We start from the raw sequence: 22,168 nt of genomic DNA, 5'->3' as shown, positions 1-22,168 counted from the left end.
CAACAGAATAACCATAGGCTGAGGGGCTTAAAACGACAGAAATCTGCTCCTCATGGTTCTGGAGGCTGTAAATTTGAGATCAGGTGGAATAAGTAGGGTGCGGGCTGCTTCTGGGTTGCAGACTTCTCATCACATCTTCTCGTGGTGGAGGAAGCAAGAGCGTGCTCCCCGGCCTTTTGTAAGAGTGCTCTCCATTCTCTGGGCTGGGGGGTTTCCACGGTCATGCTGCAATCGGCTCTCAAAGGCTCCACTCCTAACAGCATCACGCAAGGAATTAGGTTTCAACGTAAGAATTTTGGAGGGACAAATTCACACCTTCTGTGCCATTAGCCCTTATTTCCTACTTTAATTTCCTCTCCTGTAATTCAAAACTCTGATTATCCAGATTTTGGAAAGGAGACATAACAGTAAAATCCATTGGTATAGTTAGAAAAAGGATTATTGTTTACAAATCAAATGCATCTGTATGAATAATTATGGGAATGCACATTAGAACCCAGCCATATATCCACATATGTGCATCCTGGGAAATATTCAGTAGACTTTTTTTTATTCAGTTGAAAAATAAAAGCAGATATTAGATTGAAACCATGTTCAAAGAAAAGCATTTTTAATTTTTTTTAGCTGTACTCTGTGGCATGTGGGATCTAGTCCCCTGACCAGGGATCAAACCCGAGCCCCCCGCACTGGGAGCTCAGAGTCTTAACCACAGGACCACCAGGGAAGTCCCAGAAAAGCATTTTTTTAAAAAGCAATCCTTTCGTCAAATACAAACATCAGTTTGAAAGATGTACTGAAAACTCAAGAATGGGGATCAGTAGGAGACACCTGTGCCCAGAGAGCGTCAGTATAAAACGGTGCTTCACAAAATGCGCGTCCTCCCCTCCCAGAGCAGCATCAGTACCACTGTGAACCTGTTAGAAATGGAAATAGTTAGCCCTGTCCTAGAGTTATCAACCAGAAGTTTGTCAGGGCCCACAATTTGTGGCGTAACAAGCCTGCCGGGTGATTCTGATGCACACTCAGGTTTGAGAACTGCTAGTGTAAAACACGGGGGGAAACAGTTAAAGGGCCATGCTTCATCACATCTAATTTACATCCCTCTAATTCTAAACAGCCATGGGATTTTGCCACCTGCAGCTTAGCTGTGATTTTGCAAACTGAAAACTATAAGATCTAGTGTAAAGAAAGGCATGTATGATGTTCTGTTATCAAAACAACCCCTGATCTAAGCATGTTCTGTTCACTGCTCCGTGTCTCAGTCATCAGGGCTGAATCCCAGGACAGAAAAACACACAACTCTTCTTATCCCTCCCTTCCTCCTCTGCTTCCCCACACCGCCCTCCAGACTTCTCTGTGTCCACCGCCTTTGACAATGAGTTTCAGTTTCAGTTTCCCAGAATTTGTAAAACTATAACTGATGAACAGTGAAATTTCCAAAGCTAAGTAGTTTAAAAAAAGGGGGGGGGGGGGGCTTTTATCTGTAGCCTGAATATTCAGTTTAGCAATCTATAAAGAGTTCCATTTTTTTATTCTAAGCTTATTTACAGTTCTTCAGCATATTTTATTTGCAAGTATTTTTCCTTTTGAATGTGTCTCATGGAGTCAACATATGATGCCTTTAAGAGAAAGAGGCATAAGTTACAGTTATAAAAATAATAGCATAGTCATCATTAAAGAGCTCTTTAAAAATTTATAAATCCATGAAGCTGGATTCTCTGTAACATCACTAAATATTGGGGAAGGCAGTACATTGAATTAGAAACATTGGGATGCAAGCTTTTTTCTCCCTTTTCTTAAATCTACAAGTTGTCTTTTATTATGAGTAAAGCAAATAAACAGTGATGATCACACAATGAACTAACTGTTGCTTAATTTTGTACTGTTGGAACTCTCTCTAGCAAGGTGCTTCTGTTCTTGGTTGCATATTAGAATCAACTGGGGAGCTTTTAAAACTAACAGTGAATGCCCAGGCTGTATTCCAGAACAATGAAATAAAAATCTCTAGGGTGGAAACCAGATATCACTATTTTTTAAAGCTTCTCCACCTAAGTCCAGGGCAGTCAAGGTTGAGAACCACTGTTCAAGTTTATCAAGTCCTTTTTACAGAAAGGATTGTATTTAGTGTGGCTAACATGAAACATAGGATCTGAGGACATGCATGAGGTTCCTATTTGTGATTATTATCCACTTCTAAATCCTTAGCTCACAACCATTTCACATCACTTCATTTATTCAAAAATCTTCAGGAGTTATAAAAAATTAATTCAAAACTGACCAAAAAAACCCCCCACCTAAACATGTGAGCTAAAATACTTTAAAAAAATAGGACGATTGGGATTAGCATATATAGACTATTGATTCTATGTATAAAATAGGTAACTAATGAGAATCTACCGTATAGCTCAGGGAACCCTCCTCAGTGATCTGTGGTGATCTAAATGGGAAGGAAACATAAAAAAGAGAGGATATAGGTATACATGGCGCTTCCCTGTTGGCTCAGAGAGTGAAGAATCTGCCAGCAACGCAGTAGGCCTGCATTCGATCCCTGGGTGGGGAAAATTCCTTGGAGAAGAACATAGCTACCCATCCAGCATTCTTGACTGGAGAACCCCATGGACAGAGGCGCCTGGTGGGCTACAGTCCATGGGGTCACAAAGGGTCGGACTTGACTGAGGGAGCAGCAGGTGCTGGCCAGAGGCCCCAGAGCTTTTGATGGCAGAGCCAGAACTGTGGCTGAGGGCTCCCAGCTCCCAGGCCTCTTGATCCTGGCCTCTCTCACTAGATAAGCGTGTGGAAAACTAAAAATCATTTCCCTGTGGCTTGGTAAAGAATCCGCCTGCCAGTTCAGGAGACTCGGGTTCGATCCCTGGTCCAGGAAGATCCCACATGCCTCGAAGCAGCTAAGCCTGTGGGCGACAACTACTTGAGCCACGTGCTGCAACTACTGAAGCCCAAACGTCCTGGAGCCTGCGCTCTGCAACAAGAGAAGCCACAACAGTAAGAAGCCCACGGATACAACTAGAGAGTAGTCCCTGCTCACCACAACTAGAGAAAAGCCCATGCAGCAACGAGGAATTGCACAGCCATAAACAAAATCATTAAACAAAAAAAAGAATTGCTCTAACTTAACAACAGAAAAACAACCTGATTATTAAAAAAATGGGCCAAGAACTTGGACATTTCTCCAAAAAAGATGTTCAAGTGGCCAACAAGCACATGAAATAGAAGCTCCACATCACTAATCATTAGGGAAATGCAAATCAAAACCACAATGAAATACCACCTCACCTTATTAGGATAGCTATTATAAAAACTTTTTTTTTTTTAAAGAAAATAACATGTTGGCAAGGATGTGGAAAAATTGGAACACATACACTGTTGATAGGAATGTAAAATGGTACGGCTGCTGTGGAAAACTTTGGTAGTTCCTCAAAAAATTAAAAATAGAACTATCGTACGATCTGGCAATCCACATCTGTAAATAGACCCAAAAGAATTGAAAGCAGGATCTCAAAAAGATATTTGTAAGCCTATTGCCACAGGAGCACTGTTCAAAAGCATCAAAAGGTTGGAAGCAACTCAAATATCCATCATCTGATGAATGGATAAGCAGACTGGGAAAGGTGCTCATTTATGTTTTGAGTACACAGCAGCCTCAAAAGAATGTCATTATTAGTGTATTAGTACTGCAGTGTTTTGGTGTTATTAATAGACTTCCCAGGTGGCATTAGTGGTTAAGAACCCACTGGCCAATGTGGGAGACTTAAGAGACTCAGATTCGATTCCTGGGTTGGAAAGATCCCCTGGAGGAGGGCACAGCAATCCGCTCCAGTATTCTTGCCTGGAGAATCCCTGGAGAGAGGAGCCTGGTGGGCCACAGTCCATAGGGTCTCAAAGCGACGGACACGACTGAAGTGACCTAGCACGCGTGCGCGGTGGTTACTAGCACCTACTATTTTACGGTGTGCTCACCGTCTGCTCTGGGTGAAGCTCTGCATTTGTGGTGGCCCAGGCGCTCCTCGCGGATCTCCAGCCACACCGATCAGTTACCAGGCTCTGAAATGATGTCTTGTTTGGGCTGAATTTCTCCAGGCTGTTCCCAGCTCACGCCTGAGCACAGTAGAGATACAAAGGCAAGCCCAGTCGTGGAGATGCCTGACTTCCTCTAACAGGCAACTGGCTGGAGGCCTCCCCAGCTGCCTTGCCAAACCCTACATAGCCTGCATGGTAGTCTAGGATGCTTCCATCAACCTGTCTTCCTTCTCTGCCTGACTCACCATCAGACTGGGCATCGTGTCTGATGGCTCTCCCCAGCCTTCCCAGCTCCCTCTCTATCTTCCCTCATAGAAAGAAAACTAAAAAAATAATCCTTGCACATTGAATCCTGCCTCTCGCAGGACCTAACACAATAAATGCATTATTTCGGTCAATGCTTATAAAGATAATCATATCAGGGTCATCTCTACCTTATAAATCAGAAAATTGAAGTTTCCAGAGATCAGAAACTCATCAGTGGTGCAATTAGGATTTGAACTCTAGTCTTTCTGACTCTAAAACCAATATTTCAATCAGTACATGAGTAACACGAATAGTAATGTAAATGGTTCCTTTATTTACTAAATATGTGTGTGTGTGTTTTATTTGGAAACAATGTTCTCAGTATAGTAAACTACAGAGACTAGTGTAATAAATATCCACATACCTATGGCTCACAATTAACACTTAATAAAACATTTGACCATCACAGAACACCCAGGCCCAGGCCCATGTCCTTTCCTCTCTTCCCACAGAAACTATTTTATGATTTTCCTGTATCCTTCCATTTCATGTTTTTGATACTTATAATACATATTTTTGTATTTTAAAAAATATATTGTTTTATTTCCAGATTTGATGTTAATGAATGCATACTTCTGGAAGTCTGTTTGCAGCCTGCTTTTTAAACTATAGACTGATCTTTAAAATTGGTTCATTGTACTAGTTCACTCTTCTAAACCAGTGGTCCTCAGCAGGAGGCAATTTTACCTCCCCAAGGAACATCTGGGGAGATGTTTCTGGTTTTCACAATGAGGGAGGAGGAAGAAGTGCTGCTGGCCTCAGGTGGCCAGAGGCCAGGGGTGCAGCTAGACATCCTTCAATGCACAGGACGAGGAATTACCTGCTCTAACACATCACTAATGCCAAGGCTGAGAAACCCTAGTCTAAATCAGTGATTCTCAAAGTGTGGTCACTGACCAGTAATGCCAGCATCACCTGGGAACCTGTTCCAATGCAAATTCTAGGACCTCACCTCTCACCTACTGAATCAGAAATTTAGAGGGTAGACCCAGCATCTATGGTTTAACAAACCCTCCAGGTGATTCTGATATACTCAAAAGTGAGAAACACTGGTCTACACCATTTAATAGCGTTCAGTTGTGTAGAAACACCTCGATTAACTTCTCTTGGAGCCACTTCACAATAACGTTCCGTACTCGTCCTCTGTACTGTGATGGTCCTTTGTCTTCCTACACTGTGCCATAAAAACATACCCTTTAACAAGCTCAAGTGGATAATTTAGTAGTGACAAACATCTATTGAATGCTGACCAGATTGTGGCATTATTTTAAATGTTTTTCATCTATTAATTATGCATAAAAACCCAGGAAGTAGGTGTTAGTTTTATCCAATTTCACAACTGAGAATATAAGAAGTTAAGTAATTTGTTCAAGGTCACACAACAACATGTCTGGCTGAGCCAGGATTGGAATCCAGTCTGTCTAGGACTACAGCCTGTTTCCTTAATATTACAACTACTCTCAGAAACATACAGGACACTATTCTGGCTTAAGGTTCAGAAAGCAGTAAAATGACTCGTGCATCCAAACATCTAACAAAAATTGATGTGAGAATGAGAGAAAAGGGCGCAGTGAAGATGGAATCTAATCTACATTTGGCATGCTTCCAGTTGTAGAGAATCCTCATCTTATCTAAATACCTCATAGCACCTGCTCTAGCCATATATACAGGCATTTTTACTTGTATCACTAAAGTGTGAACCACAACATAAAATTTGAAGGAGAAATCTGGCTCCTCAACACTTTTTTAAAGATTAAGACCAGGATTTAATATCAGGTTGACTTCCACTCTAAGCACATGAAAAAATAGATGGTAAAATTTTAATTGTATTTTTTTAAACCCCCAAAAGAAAAAAAAAAAAAAAACTAAATAATGACTTTTAAACCTTTTCTGTAGTTTTAACTTTTCTTGAGTGTCACATTGCATTCTGATGTGTTATGTAACCTTTAGTGACTTTTAACCTAAATATTAATATTTAGGATGCCACTAGGCATGGATCCTATCAGGCCTGAAAGCATGGCTTCTCCCCTTAAAGAAGGAGCTACTGGTATCTTGGGTGGGATAATTCTTCATTACACAGAACTCTCCTGCACACTGCGATAAGCTTAACATCCCTGCTCCCCACCAGAGAGTGTTGCCAGGAGTGTTCCCAGTCACATGACAACCAAAAATGCTCCCATTCATTTCTGAACATCCCCTAATGCCTTGATACTCAAAGTGTGGCCTTTGGATCAGCAGCATCAACATTGGAGAGATTGCTAGAGATGTAAAAGGCTGGACCCACTCTAAACCTAGGGAATCTGAAACATTTGAACAAGATCTCTGGTGTTTTGTAAACACACTAACAATTGAGAAGGAGTATAGGACCACCAGCTGAGAACCATTTCCCTAGAGAAACTCTGCCTAATATCAGAAAAGGAAAGGGAAGTCGCTCAGTCGTGCCCAACTCTTTGCAACCCCATGGACAGTAGCCTGCACCAAGCTCCTCCGTCCATGGGATTTTCTAGGCAAGAATACTGGAGTGGGTTGCCGTTTCCTTCTCCAGGGAATCTTTCCAACCCAGGGACCAAACCCAGGTCTGCCGCATTGTAGACAGACACTTTACCGTCTGAGCCACCAGGGAAGTCCCCTGATATCAGGAGGTAGGTACAAAAATGTTTAGACTGGAGATGCTAAAGTTCTACTTCTGATTGAAAATCTGTAGATTAAAGAGACAGCATTTCTGAAAAACGGAGCTGACATCCAGTGAGATGCAGTCAAATGGTAGATGAGCACAGGTTCAACAAAATTGTCTGCACCCCTCAAAGTATCTAGCCTATAGGATATATAAGTCAATACCTTGATATATGGGGCTTCCCAGTGGTGCTAGAGGCAAAGAACCTGTCTGCCAATGCAGGAGTTGTAAGAGATGTGGGGTTTATCCCTGGGTCAGGAAGATCCCCTGGAGGAGGGCATGGCAACTCACTCCGGTATTCATACCTAGAGAATCCCATGGACAACGGAGTCTGGCAGGCTACGGTCCACAGAACCGCAAAGAGTCAGACACGACTGAAGTGACTTAGCACACACACACACACCTAGATATATGTCAGTGCACTGCTTTTTTTGTTTTAAAATATTCTTAACTAGGGGTCTGTGAATGGGTTACTGAAGTGCCAGGCTATTGATCCTTTCAGACTTTTGGGCAAACCAATGGAGCATGAGAAGGCCAGAGACCCCGGCTGGTCACCTCTAACCTTGAATGACTTGTCATATTCATTTTAGTGTGTTAATGATCATTTCTATATATGCCTTGATGAAAAAAATACTGGGAATTGTTGTTATTGGCAATTAGAAGTTACTGAAGATTTGTTTGTTTCTTTGTTTGATTTTAAATTGTGGTAAAACACACATGACATAAAAATTTCCATCTTAACCATTTTTACACTTACAGCTCAATAGGGTTAAAGATACTCTCATTGTTGTGCAAGCAATCACCAAAACTCCTTTCATCTTGCAAAATTAAAATCTATATTAGTTTAAAAAAACAATCCTTACCTCCCCTAGCCCCTGGCAACCTCTATTCTGTTTTCAGTCTCTGTGGATTTTATTTCTCTAGGAACCTCATATGTTGTTACTGCTGTTTAGTCGCTAAGTCATGTCTGACTCTTTGTGACCCCATGGACTGCAGCCTGCCAGGCTCCTCTAGCCATGGTATTTCCAAGGTAAGAAAACCGGAGTAGGTTGCCATGCTCTCCTCCAGGGGATCTTCCCGACCCAGGGATTGAATCCAAGTCTCCTACACTGGCAGGCGGGTTCTTTACCACTGAGCCACAAGGGAAGCCCAGGAACCTCATATAGTGTCTGACTTATTTCACTCAGGATAAGATCTTCCAGATTCATCCATGCCCCAAGCATGTGATAGAGCTTTCAGGACTGAATTTTTTTAAGGAAAGACTAAAGTTTCCCTCCTAAAAACTAATTCATGGTGGTTAGCATCCTTGTAGTTGCAGCAGGACACAGTTGTCTAGAAGAAGCAGAAGATTAGAATAATCCCGACGCCTGATGTGATGATCTCCCATGGAAGAAAGACACTGTGCTTCTTCTCTTTGAACCCAGAAGTCTCCAAATGGACAGAGCAGTCAGTAATCATTTTTTTTCTTACAGGAAACTTCAGTCTTGCAGTTCTATTCAAATAGAAAGTTCCTGATAGTTGCAGTGTAAGAGCCTGCAACTTCTTAACCAGAAAGCTGTCAAGGGTCCTAGCAATCCTGCTCGCTGGTTTCTGCATTTGAAAGGGCGTGGTATCTGTATGAATCAAAATTGGATGACTCAAAATACAGAATAGGATTTGATTCAGAGTCTCAGTTCCTTCACCATATTTGATTGAGTTTGTTCATGACGACTTGCAAACTTACCCTTTTAGAATACACATTATAGTAATGTTCATCCATCAAATGGCTAGTTTTATTTCCTCTTTTATCATGAAGAGAATATAATTTTTCTCAAGTGATGATTCACAGCTAATTTAATTATCTCTAAAGCCTTGGAGACAGATACCTGTGAATACTAATAAGGTGGTCTTGAAAGGGGTAGTTGTTACTTTTTTTGACTGATTGGCTGGCTGGTTGTTATTCTTCTGCCAAATAGCGGCAGAATGGGCAAATGCATTTCTCTGAAAACAGAAATTCTTCTCACTAGCTTAACCTTTATCTTAAGGCTCTCATATGTTTATTCTTCTTCCCATTTATATATGTTTAAAATATCCACCACGGGTGAAAAAAGTTTTAAGAGTTTGCTAAACTATTCACTAAGCTATTACCAGTTATTTAAAAAAGAAAAGAACTGAGTAGAGTTCAAAGCTCCGAAAGCCCTTACTGAGATTCCATCATTTTTGGAAATGCATAATTATTTAATCATTTATAACATAATTGAACTTGATAGGTTTCAGGGTTCACTAGAGCAAATTCAATTCACGTCATGATAAGAGGTACAGTTTTATATTTGCAGCTCTGAATGGGTATTTTAATTTTTGTCCTTAGTGCTCATTAATTACTATAATTTTTGCTACCTTTCCTTTCATTTAAACATTTCCTAAAGTTCTAGAACTTGTAAAGTCAAGATATTAAGAGAAAGCCCTCCCCAATATAAACTTTTAAAATAGTCCTTTCCAGGATCCTCATGTGTAATGACTCATCATTAAGCTAGAAATTTTAACTTCTTAAATATAATTAAGTTAGCAAAATTAAGCATTCCATAATACTGTTTTCCTGAATTTCATTACTTAGTTGCCTCAAAATCTTGTGTGAAAGCAAGAGAACAATGTAAGCCTAAAACATATAAAGCGTTGTCTAGCATGGACTACCAAACAATAAAAATACTTAATAACTGTTTAGAGCTTTACAGCTTATAGCACTTTCATAGAGTAAGTAATAAGGACTAATTAGGAATTATCTTTTTTTATTTTTTTGAAATAAAAATTATTTTTTGAAAGCAATTCTCAAAGAATGTATTGTTCAAAGATACGAAGCCACTGCTAAATGTAAATTAAGAATTTGGGACCATTATTAAAAGGGCAAACTTGGACTTCTCTGGTGGCCCAGTGGCTAAGACTCGCCCTCTCAACGCAGGGGGCCTGGGTTCAACCCCTGGTCAGGGAACCAGGTCCCACATGCTGCAACTGAAGACCCTGGGTGCTGCAACAAAGACTGAAGATCCCCTTTGTGCAGAAAGTAAGATCTGGTGCAGCCAAGTAAAGTTTTTTGTTTTTGTTTTTGTAAAAAAGGGCAAACTGCTTTGAAGATACTAAAAAACACCCAAGGGGCTTCTGTTTCCATACAAGATGGAATACAGGGGACTTCATTTATTCTCTTACCCAAAAGTCCCCAAAGAAAGAAAAAAGGCAAAATTTAACATGAATTCCCAAGGAAATGGACATCAGGCAATGAAGTAAAATGGTCCTTGGAACATAGGAAACAAGGAATGGGAAGCCCACGCTTGCTGCGGTGTACAGCTTTGGAAGAGATTCTAGGCCGCTGTGTGGGGCAGAGGGCAGGGCTGGGGAGGAGGGAGTGGATACAAGCACAGCCCAGCAGCCTCCCAGAACTGAGATGGCGCTGACAGTCCAAGAAAGTAACAAGGTTAGCAGTCACTGGCCAGAGAACCAGAGAAGAAAGACCTGGGCAGGAAGAGAAGCCTGGAGACACTCAGAGGGACGCAGCAGAGTTTCCAAGAGAGTATTGACTTGCACGGGCTTCCTGGTGGCTCAGTGATAAACAATCTGCCTGCCAGCACAGGAGACTCAGGAGATGTGGGTTCCTCGGGTTGGGAAGGTCCCCTGGAGAAGGAAAGGGCAACCCACTCCAGTATTCTTCCCTGGGAAATCCCATGGACAGAGGAGGGCTACAGTCCACGGGGTCACAGAGAGTCGGACGTGACTTAGCGACTAAACAACAGCAACACCGCAGTGCAGGCCGGTGAGGAAACTACGTGAACGAGAGAAAAAGTATCTGCAAGGCGCAAACTGCCAAAGCTCATTCGAGAAGAACTGTGAGGCAGCTTAAACAACTCTTTATATCTATTTCCAAAATTGAATTTCTAGTTAAGAACCTTCCCCAAAAGGAAACTGGAGGCCCAGATGGCTTTATTGGTGAGAGCTACCAAACATTTCAGGAAGAAACAATATCAACTGAAAACAAACTTTCCAGAAAGCTTAAATTTAATTTGATTCATTCCACGAGGCCAGCATTCTCCTAAAACCAAAACAAGAGAAACACACACGTTACAGGGAAACTGTAGCTCAATACCACCCATTAATATGGATGCAGGGACCTCCCTGGTGATCCAGTGGTCAAGACGTAGGTTTCAACCCTGGCTGGGGAACTAAGATCCCACCTGCCATGGGGCAACTGACCTCTTGGGCTGCAACTACTGAGCCCTCATCCCACGACTACAGAGCCCACGTGCTCTGAGCCCACGCCACAACTAGAGAGAAGCCCATATACCACAATGAAGATCCATGTGCAGCAACAACGCAGCCCCCAAAATTTTAATATATAAATTAATTAAGAAATATATAGATGCAAAAAAATTCTAAACAAAAAAACCTCAGCAGTAAAAAGGATAATGCATCATCCATGACCAAGTGTGGTTTATCCCAGGAATGCATAATTAGCATAACATCAGAAAATGAATCAGTGTAATTCACCATCTTAAACTGAAAGAAGAAAAAATAAGATCATTTGGGCAGATGCATAAAGTCATCTGGCAAAATCAGACATCCATTTTTTTCAGTAAACAAGGGAACTTTCTCAGCTTCACAAAGGGCATCCGTGAAAAATCTACAGTTAACATCATACTTAACTGTGACAGACTGAATGCATTATCCCCTAAAATCAGGATCCAGGCATGGATCAATACTTCTTTCCAACATCATACTACAGATTCTGGAAGGGAAGACATAAAACTTCTCTTATTATCAGACCAGGTGATTATCCAATAGAATCTACAAAAATTCACTAGCATTAACAAGGATTTTAGCAAGGTTGTAGGATACAAGATCAATACACAAAAGCCAGTAGTGTGAAACTAATTTCTATGATCCTATAATGGCAGATACACATCATAATATATTTGTTAAAACTCAAAGAATGTACAATGGTGCTTCCTTGGTGGTTCAGTTTATTAAGAATCCACCTGCAATGCAGGAGACTGGGGTTCCATCCCTGGGATGGGAAGATCCCCGGGAGAAGGAAATGACAACCCACTCCAGTATTCTTGCCTGGGAAATCCCATGGACAGAGAAGCCTGTCAGGCTACAGTCCGTGGGGCTCCAAGAGTCAGACCCAACTTAGTGACTAAACCACCACCAAAGACTGTACAATACAAATAATGAATCCTATGTAACATAAGTGATAAACTTGAGTTAATAATAATGTTTCAATATTGATTCATCAATTATAACAAATGTACCAGAATAATTCACAATGCAAATAACATGGGAAACTGGGGAGTGGATAGAGTATGTGGGAATTCTCTATATTTTCTGACCAATTATCCTATAAAATTAACAGAGCTCTAAAAAACTATTAATTTTTGAAAACTAACATATAAATTTATAATCAAGTAAATTATATCAATTCTCCCTCAACTGATTTCTAGATTCACTGCCATCCCAGTAAAAATCCTGGAAGATTATTTTTTGGTGAAAGCGAGTGTTAGTTGCTCAGTCGTGTCCAACTCTTTGTGACCCCATGAGCTGTATCCTGCCAGGCTTCTCTGTCCATGGAATTCTTCAGGCAAGAATACTGGAGTGTGTTGCCCTTCCCTTCTCCAGGGGATCTTCCTGACCCAGGGATCGAACCCAGGTCTCCCACATTGCAAGCAGATTCTTTACTGCCTGAGCCACCAGGAATTCTCCCTCAGTTGATTTCTAGATTCACCGGAAGATTTTTTTGGGTAGAAATTAACAAATGATTCTATTATTTACATGGAAATGCAAAAGACCCAAAATGCAGAAGAACTTTGAAAAAGGAGAGCAAAGTTGAAAGACTAACCCTATATGATTTTAAGGCTTATTCTAACACTATAATATGCAAAATAATTACTACCGAGGGAAGTATAGATTGGAGCCCCCTCTCCAATGTGTCAATTGGCAAAGGGCTGAAAAGTCTTTGACTCAGCAGTTCAGTTCTAGCAATTTTTACTGAAAAGATAGTTAAACACACACAAAAACAAAGATATTAAATTCAACATTATTAACGGCTAAAAACTAGAAAATCAATAGATGTTTACCAAAAGGAAACTGGTTAAATACATTATTATACACATTTATGTTAAAATAAGTATGCAGCCCAGACTTCAAAAATGGTGTATTTAATAACATTCGTGAAAGTTCAATACGTAGTTACATGAATTTACCAGGTCAGAAAGCAATAGGTTCCTTCTTTGTTTAAAAAGACATCTGTTTTCATATTTGGAAGAGTATAAAACAAAATACTTACAGTTCTAAGTGAAAAAATAACCAGTTATTTTTTCACAAAAACTGCATCATGCTTTTGTAATTTTGAAAAGGTTTTTAAGTTTCAACTTTTTAAATTTTTATGATTGGAGAGATGTATTTACGAAAATAGTCATTTTAGGGGACTTCCCTGGTGGTCCAGGGTTTGAGACTTTATCTTCCAATGCAGGGATTATGGGTTCAGACCCTGGTCACAGAGCTAAGATTCCACATGCCTTGCAGCCAAAAGTTCAAAATATAGACCAGAAGCAATATTGTAACAAACTCAATAAGGGCTTTTAAAATGGTCCGCATTAAAAAAAAAACCTTTTAAAAAAGTCATTTTGGCTTGAAAAGAATGACAGCTATCTTAAATGACACCTGACAAGTGAAGAGAAGGAAGATCTATCTCTAAATGACTGGAAGATATGTCTCTCCCTTCCTACTCATTTAACTGTATTTTTCATCTTGCAGTCTGTGCTTGCTATTTTTATTTTTTAAAATAAAATCTGTATATGTTTTCTATATAAAATGTGAAAAATACAGAAAAGTATTCGGAAGAAAATAGACAATTATTTATAATCACTATTAATATGTTCTTGTGCTTCATTATTCTCTCAAGGATTTATGAGCGTGCTTCTCAACACCTCGCCTTTATCAGTGGAAACTCCACTAATGCTAATAAGCAAACATGGACTCAGTCCCGTGAGCCAACATAGTCTCATGTAACTGATAAAATTATAGAATTATTCTTCTTTGGGGATAGATATTTACTTTTTTGTATTGGGATTTCCCTTGCTAATCCTCTTCTAAGCATAAAAGCATCATTTGTTATTTTATAAATTATAAAATATTATAAAGAAGAAAATAAAACTCAACAGTAATTCCATCATCAAGGATTATCACTGGTAACTTCCAGGTTTTAATTCTATGTTAATACATATAATATAAGCACTTTGGTAAAAATAGGGCTATACATTGTTTGGATTTTGCTTCTTTTTTTCCGCTTAACATTTTCTCATCATCTACCCTGCCTTTTAAAGGGTGCACTCTATTTCTTTGCATAAACATACCGCAAGTCACTTAGTCAGAGCCTGCCTGTTGGGACATTTTGGTTGTTTGCAGTTATTTTAGAAGGCGAGTGCTTGTTCGGGACGATGCCATACAAGCGAGTGCTGCAGGGGCCGTTCGTTTACAGACATTTGTGTACTCCAGACGCTATAACGGAGCTTTGCTTTCGTTTCTGTTTTGGGCGGGAAGGTCGGTAGACGGTGGACGAAGGAAGCACGGGAAGCTACAAACGGGGGCCATGCGCCCCACCTAGTTCCCGAAGAACCGTCTTCGCTACTTTGGGGCAGGATTCCCGGGGACCCCGCCCGCAGACCGTCCGTCAGCAGCGCCGGTTTCCGCCGTCCGCTGAGCTGCACTGCCCTCCTGTGGCCGAGCCGCGACTCTGCAACCCGGGAGCGCCGGATCCTGGTGCTTTTCCGGAGGCTTTGGGGTTATTTTTCCGACTGATTTTTAAAATACAATTTAAAGATGTAATTTTTTTTCCAACTCACAAACAGAAAATGTACAAGCTCAAAATGACAGAATGCGTGCGATTTCGGTCTGTAATAAACATTTCTTAGAGCCCTTTAAATGCTCTTTAGAACATTCCTTTAGAGCACGTGAATGAAAATAAACTTAGCCCTTGTGACCCCTGGCTCTTTTCTCCAGCTTCAACCGGGTCAGTCTGCCCTTAGGCACTATCGTCTAGCCCTAAAGGACTACTTTCAAGTCTCCTAATGGGCCAGGCTTCGTTTTCAGTTCAGTTCAGTTCAGTCGCTCTGTGGTGTCCGACTCTGCGACCTCAGGAACCGCAGCACTCCAGGCCTTCCTGTCCATCACCAACTCCTGGAGTCCACCCAAAGCCATGTCCACTGAGTCGGTGATGCCATCCAACCATCTCATCCTCTGTCTTCCCCTTCTCCTCCTGCCCTCAATCTTTCCCAGCATCAGGATCTTTTCTCATCAGGTGGCCAAAATATTGGCATTTCAGCTTCAACATCAGTCCTTCCAATGAACACCCAGAACTGATCTCTTTTAGGATGGACTGGTTGGATCTCCTTGCAGTCCAAGGGACTCTCAAGAGTCTTTTCCAACATCAATTCTTCTGCGCTCAGCTTTCTTCACAATTCAACTCTCACATCCATACATGACTACTGGAAAAACCATAGCCTTGACCAGATAGACCTTTTTCGGCAAAGTAATGTCTCTGCTTTTTAATATGCTATCTAGGTTGGTCGTAACTTTCCTTCCAAAGAGTAAGCGTCTTTTAATTTCATGGCTGCAATCACCATCTGCAGTGATTTTGGAGCCCAAAAAAATAAAGTCTGACACTGTTTCCACTGTCTCCCCATCTAGTTCCCATAAAGTGATGAGACCAGATGCCATGATCTTAGTTTTCTGAATGTTGAGCTTTAAGCCAACTTTTTCACTCTCCTCTTTCACTTTCATCAAGAGGCTTTTTAGTTCCTCTTCACTCTCTGCCATAAGGGTGGTGTCATCTGCATATCTGAAGTTATTAATATTTCTCCCTGCAATCTTGATTCCAGCTTGTGCTTCCTCCAAACCAGCGTTTCTCATGATGTACTCTGCCTATAAGTTAAATAAGCAGGGTGACAATATACAGCCTTGACGTCCTCCTTTTCCTATCTGGATCCAGTCTGTTGTTCCATGCCCAGTTCTAACTGTTGCTTCCTGACCTGCATACAGGTTTCTTAGGAGGCAGGTCAGGTGGTCTGATATTCCCATCTCTTTCAGAATTTTCCGCAGTTTATTGTGATTCACACAGTCAAAGCCTTTGATATAGTCAATAAAGCAGAAATGGATGTTTTTCCAGAACTCTCTTGCTTTTTCGATGATCCAGTGGATGTTGGCAATTTGATCTCTGGTTCTTCTATCTTTTCTAAAACCAGCTTGAACATCTGGAAGTTCACGGTTCACTTCTTTTTGCTTACCAGATTTTAAAGTTATTAAGCAACACACACACACCTCCCTCAACACACACACATATATACACACACACACACACACACACACCCTTCCCTCACTCAGATTCATCTTTCTCCCTTATTGGACTGGCGTGTCCTTGAGCACACATGTGACTCCTCATTTCCTCTCCCACTTTTGTTCCCTTGGAGACAGTAAGTCACAGAGAATAGGAATCGAATCTGTCCAAGGAGGGAACTCCCTGGCGGTCCAGTGGTTAGGACTGGGCACTTTCACTGCAGAGGGCCTCCAGTTCCCACCAGTAGGGGTTGCTGTATTCTCTGCATTCGGTTCCACAGTACTGATGGGGAAACGACTCTGTCCAAGCATGCATGTGTGCTCAGTTGTGTCCTGCTCTTTGCAACTCCACAGATTGCAGCCTGCCAGGCTCCTCTGTCCATGGAATTTTCCAGGCAAGAGTAATGGGGTGGGTTGCCATTTCCTCTTTTAGGAGATAGAACCCAAGTTTCCTGCATCTCTTGCATGAGCAGGCAGATTCCTTATCACTGAGCAGCTGGGAAGCCCATTCTGTCCGAGAGCCTCTTCAATAGCATGGCAGGGGAGAAGGGAGGCAAGAAAAGCTATGAGGTGATAAACTGCTATCTCCCGCTTTTGACTCTGCACAGTTTGTTTTTCCTTTCAGACATTTACTGTGTGGACCAAGCATGAGGTGTTGAAGTCCAATGTCTGGACCTCACTTGAGAGGTTAGGCTGAGGCATGAATTTTTTACAGCATTTCTTGGCCACCCCATGAGTCTAATGCCCCAGAGTATCTGTATCCTTGTAGGTAACTCCTGAGTCCCAAAGTCGTCAACAGTGAGAAAAAGACAGGGAGAATTTCAAGAAAGTTGGTGCAACACTATTTGAAAACAGGAGTAATTTGGAAATCTGTTGGTTCTGCCTACCCAGGATCCATTCTTCTTTCTTCTGCTAGGGGCCCCTTGGTTTTCCTCTGGAGAACCACCCCTTCCCTACTCTAAGTCCTTGTAGTTGAGGTAGGGCTGATTTTTTTTTTTTTTAATTAAACAGTTTTTTTTTTTCTTTTGAACTTTTTAGTTTTATATTAGTGTATGGCTGATTAACAATGTGACGGTTTCAGGTGGACAGTGAAGGGACTCAGCCACGAGATGGAGCTGATCCTTGCCCACCCCACCCCGACTACTTCCCAGCACAAACATATATGCCCACTCCTAGGTGGTACTTGCACACACAGCCCATTCAAGCTCTGAGCTTGCTCTTTTTCAACTTGAATTGCACACGGATCCAGCCACGTCTGAAACTTTAGACTGGACTTCTGCCCTTCAACTTTTCAATAGAGTCACTTAATTCCCTGCCACTTTTTGCCCTAAATGAGTTTAATTGGGTCTTATCACTTGCAATCATACAATTTCTAAGTAACAGAAATTTATGAGACTTTCAAATGAGGTAAGCAGCTTTATATTCTGCCTGCTTATAGAAAGGGGATAGATTAATTGATGTGTCCTGATATGTTGAGATTTTTTTTTTATTCTTTGATAAGATTGCCTTCATTTTTCTTAGCGGAGTTTCAGTTTATTAACTATGAAAAGTTCATTTACTTGGTCTAGTCTAGCCCCTGTTCCCTGGTGGATCAGACGGCAAAGAATTTGCCTGCAATGGGAGACCTGGGTTCAATCCCTGGGTTGGAAAGATCCCCTGGAGGAGGGCATGGCAATCAACTCCAATATTCGTGCCTGGAGAATCCCATGGACAGAGGAGCCTGGCGGGCTACAGTCCATGGGGTCTCAAAGAGTCGGACACGACTGAGCGACTCAGCACACAACCCCTGTTGAACATACTTGTTTCGGGCACGGACTTTTAACAGTTGCCCACGCAAATAAAATGGAGATAATGAAACTTATCTCACAGAATTGTTAAAGGTAAAATAAAATAACATATGTGAACTCACCTTACACTGTATAAATGTTGGGTATTATTGCTACAGGCTTCATCCTCTTTATCATCATTTTTCATTTTGTTAGCAAGGTTTGCTGGAGAGGGAATTTCCTGGAGGTCCAGTGATTAGAACTCCACACTGCCATTCAGCGGGGCCCGGACCATCCCTGGTGGGGGAACTAAAATCCCAAAAGCCGTGTGGCGGGACCAAAAAAAAAGGTTTTTTTTAATAAAATAAAATTTAAAAGCTGCTGGAGAGTCACTCATTGTTAGTAGTACTGATGGCTGTACAAATGCAGACTGTAACTGAGCAAGTAAATGAGGAAAAAGGGGAAATTAGATTGCTTTTAGACTATGAATATAATCATCCCGGGAATGTTGTAAAAGGGCAGTTGAAATAATGTATTTGAAAATGCTCTAAAAACACAAATGCTGTGTGATTATAGGATACTGTTATCTCAGCCCTGCAGGATTCTAAAACCTGGATGTTGTTCATTTGCATATATGTTTGATTTCAGAGCTTATTAATATCTGATACTTTTCATTCCATTTTAAAACAAAAAACCCACAGGCTGTTTTATAGAGTGCAGTCTCACACAATGAATGGCTTTATCTTGGTTTTCATTCTCTTCAGCCTCTCTCTGGTATTTAACCACCCTGGCAACCCACTCCTTCAAATTCTTTCCACCCTTAGGTCTAGCGACACTACATTTTCCTACTTCTTCTTGACCTTTTCAACAACTTCTGATTTGCCCCTCCCCTCCCAGCTCCCGACTCCAGGGATGACGCACCCAAGGCTTGGCTCTGATCTCTCCTCTCTTCCCTCACTTTCTGTATAATTCAACCATTCTGATCTATCTTGCATCAGTCCATAGTTCCATCTTCCTACTGTTTATTTCAACACATACGTCCTGCCATTGTCTCCCTTTCAGTATCTTAAAACTTCCTAGTCTCCTGCATTCCGGTTGGCTGCCTTTACAAGTGCCCCATTGCAACTGGGGGCTCCACCCTTTTCCCCATGTCCCTGCCCTCCTGCCTTTAGTCTCTTTCCAGGATCCAAGTGCTTCAGTCCCTTCCAGACTCACTTTTTCTCTGCTTTCCTAAGACAGACCAGCCCAGGCCCTCATCATCCCCCTGCCCAACTCCATGGCTGGTCTCTAGCTCTGGACTGTCCTCACTCCTGGCTATCCTGTGGAGGGCAGCTGAACCAGGCTGTTAAAATGCCTCTTTGTGAGTTCCATCAGAGTGAGTGCCGCACACGGGGCATCTTGGTGCCCCCAGCCCCTGGCACGGTGCCCAGTGCTATTATGGCTCTTGATTGACGGTCCTCCCCTTGCTCAAGGGAGTTGCTTCTGTCTCTGTTTGTGTCGTCAAATTTCAGACTTCTTGACTAGTTCTCCATAATATGAATTATTCACCCCATCTTATTTTCAACTGTTTCACAAAGTAAACCTTTTACTGAAGCCAATCTGCTTTCTCCTTTTGTAAATTTACATTTCACTGATAATTAAGACCAAACTATTTAGCAATCATTAATTCTCTACTATCAATTTAATTTGTCTCCCTAACTAGATTACGATATCCTGAAAGCCTGAAATTCTGTTTTCTGGCCGCTGCAGTCTTTTGATCCACTCTCTAAGGAACAGCCTTTCACCATAAATACTGCTTCTGAACCCATTAAAATAAAAGTATCTGATATTTTCCTTTGTATATCTATACTTCCCTTTTTATTTGTAGATAACCATAACCTATGTTTGTTTATCTCAGAGCGCCTAGCTCCATGCTGAATGCTGAATCCTCAGCTATTTGTTGATTAATCACATGGACTGAGCAGCCTACTGCTCTGATTCACTCCTAGACCTGGAAGCCCAACAAAACAGTGTCTTGGTGACCAGACCTTGATACCACTCTCTGGAGACACAAGGATTTGTATGTACCACTCATGTGGCACAGAGTGAGTCTTTTGATAAAAGAACGCCAAATAATTATTTTAACTAAAAATATTAGAATTAAACCATGATTAATAAACATGCCTGTATAAACTATGGGACTTACAATGAAAGCCTGCCAGCCTCTTAGATGCCGCAGTGTAGAAAAAAGAGGTGGCTGGGTGCCTGAGGGAATTTCACCAGTCCAGTCTGTGTCATTTCTGGTATTTTTTTTCCCTTTTGCCCACAACAAAACGGTCACCTGGTAGCCTGAAAGAATTAATGGACCTCTTTTCAATTCCTAATTCCAAGCAAGGGATTATTTTGAGTCCTTGGTAGAATCTAAGACATTGTGTCGATGCAGGAAGGAGCCTCCGAAATGGAGTCTTTAAGCCTGTATAATTCTGCATGCATTTGAATATTTCAAACTTCTGTGCCCCCTCCCCCAGCTAACCTTTTATGCTCAGCACACTGCAGACATTAAGGACACGAAGCGATCGTGCACTCACACTCTTTCGGAAACAATCGCTCTAATTGTGAACTTGCCAACTGCGAACAAAAATGCCAGTGTGCGTTGCTCTGCCATTGTGCCCAGTTGTACGTGGAGATAGCGACACTGTTGTCTCCAGCGGCCGAGGCTCACAGATGGGCGACTCGGCTGAGGCAGAACTGGGCTGTGCTCTTGGCAGACAGCTTGGAAAGTTGGCCGGCTTGCTCAGAAGCCTGACATCCTGGGCATCCCCAGCCCCCACCGGCAGACTCCTCTGACAGTGTTGAACCTCAGTCTTACCGCCTCCTCTCCCCATCAGTAGTTTTTCCGGAAAGTTTTTTTTTAACTAGGTAGCTTGCTTTCATTATGTTTCTATGATGACTGTCCATTTGTGTGTCATGTATATTTATATGCTATATACTGTATATAAATCTCAGAATTTGTTTTATATATAACATATATGTATATTTACATAAATATGTATAGAATAAGTATGTATATATATATATAAAGCAAATATGTATATATATGCAAAGAGAGAAACAGAGAAAGAGAGGGCAGGATTTCTCAACCTCAGCACTGTTAATGTTTTGGGCTGGATAATTCTTTATTTTAGGAACTGTCCTGTCACAACAACCAAAACATCTCCAGACATCGCCAAATGTTCCCTAGCAGGGATGACTGTCCCTGTCTGAGAAGCAGTGATGAGTGTTATAATGTTGAGTGAATTATTTGAATTAAGGTCTCAATGAGCTATACATGCATATGCACAATCCACTACAAAGTACCACCATATAAAATTCATTAGAGCTATTTCCAACTGAGAGTGATTTTTTTATTTCAAAAAATATAAAATATAGCATAGTTAGAGTATTTAAAATTGAATGGACCCTTAAATTTTGTTGCAACTTGTCATGCTTAATCAAGTATATTTGATACACTAGGCTTTTATTCAAAATATCTGAATAAGAAATAAAACACTTCTGTAGGTTGCCCATCTCTTCTTCTGCCCCACTACAAGTTTTTACTGTTTACCCAGATCCTGTCTTAAGAGCTCAAAAGCACGGGCTTCCCTGGTGGCTCAGATGGTAAAGAATCAGCCTGCAGTTCAGGAGACCTGGGTTTGATCCCTGGGTCGAAAAGATCCCCTGGCAAAGGGGATGGCACCCACTCCAGGATTCTTGCCTGGAGAATTCCACAGACAGAGGGGTCTGGTGGGCTACAGGCCATGGGGTTGCAAAGAGTTGGACACAAGTGAGCAACTAACACTTTCACACTTTCCTGCAAGATAGTATCTTGTACACACATAGCTTTTAGTAACTGAATAGTTACTATTATCTTCTCTAATCCTCATAACAAGTCTTCGAGGTATAAATTACTATTCCTGTTTAACAGACGAGACTCAGAGAAGTGAAGGAACGTCCATAAGGCCACACGACCACAACATGTCCAAATGACCTCTACAACCCAGATCTTTCCAGCCTC

The 22,168-nt window shown here is 41.4% G+C and overlaps 1 long non-coding RNA gene across 1 annotated transcript; it reads right to left on the bottom strand.

Annotated features, from left to right (window-relative positions):
• Window positions 1-154: 154 nt before the first annotated feature.
• LOC122693336 lies at window positions 155-20,815 on the bottom strand. Its single transcript, XR_006340880.1, has 3 exons — window positions 20,703-20,815; window positions 18,279-18,444; window positions 155-253 (listed from the first exon to the last, which is right to left on the bottom strand). It is a non-coding gene; the product is annotated as an uncharacterized LOC122693336 (long non-coding RNA).
• Window positions 20,816-22,168: the final 1,353 nt, after the last annotated feature.

The sequence above is a fragment of the Cervus elaphus genome, chromosome 5 (assembly GCF_910594005.1).
Source record: "Cervus elaphus chromosome 5, mCerEla1.1, whole genome shotgun sequence".
Taxonomy (NCBI): domain Eukaryota; kingdom Metazoa; phylum Chordata; class Mammalia; order Artiodactyla; family Cervidae; genus Cervus; species Cervus elaphus.
The sequence above is the reverse complement of the archived record's forward strand: the minus strand, read 5'-3'. Positions and strand labels throughout refer to the sequence as shown.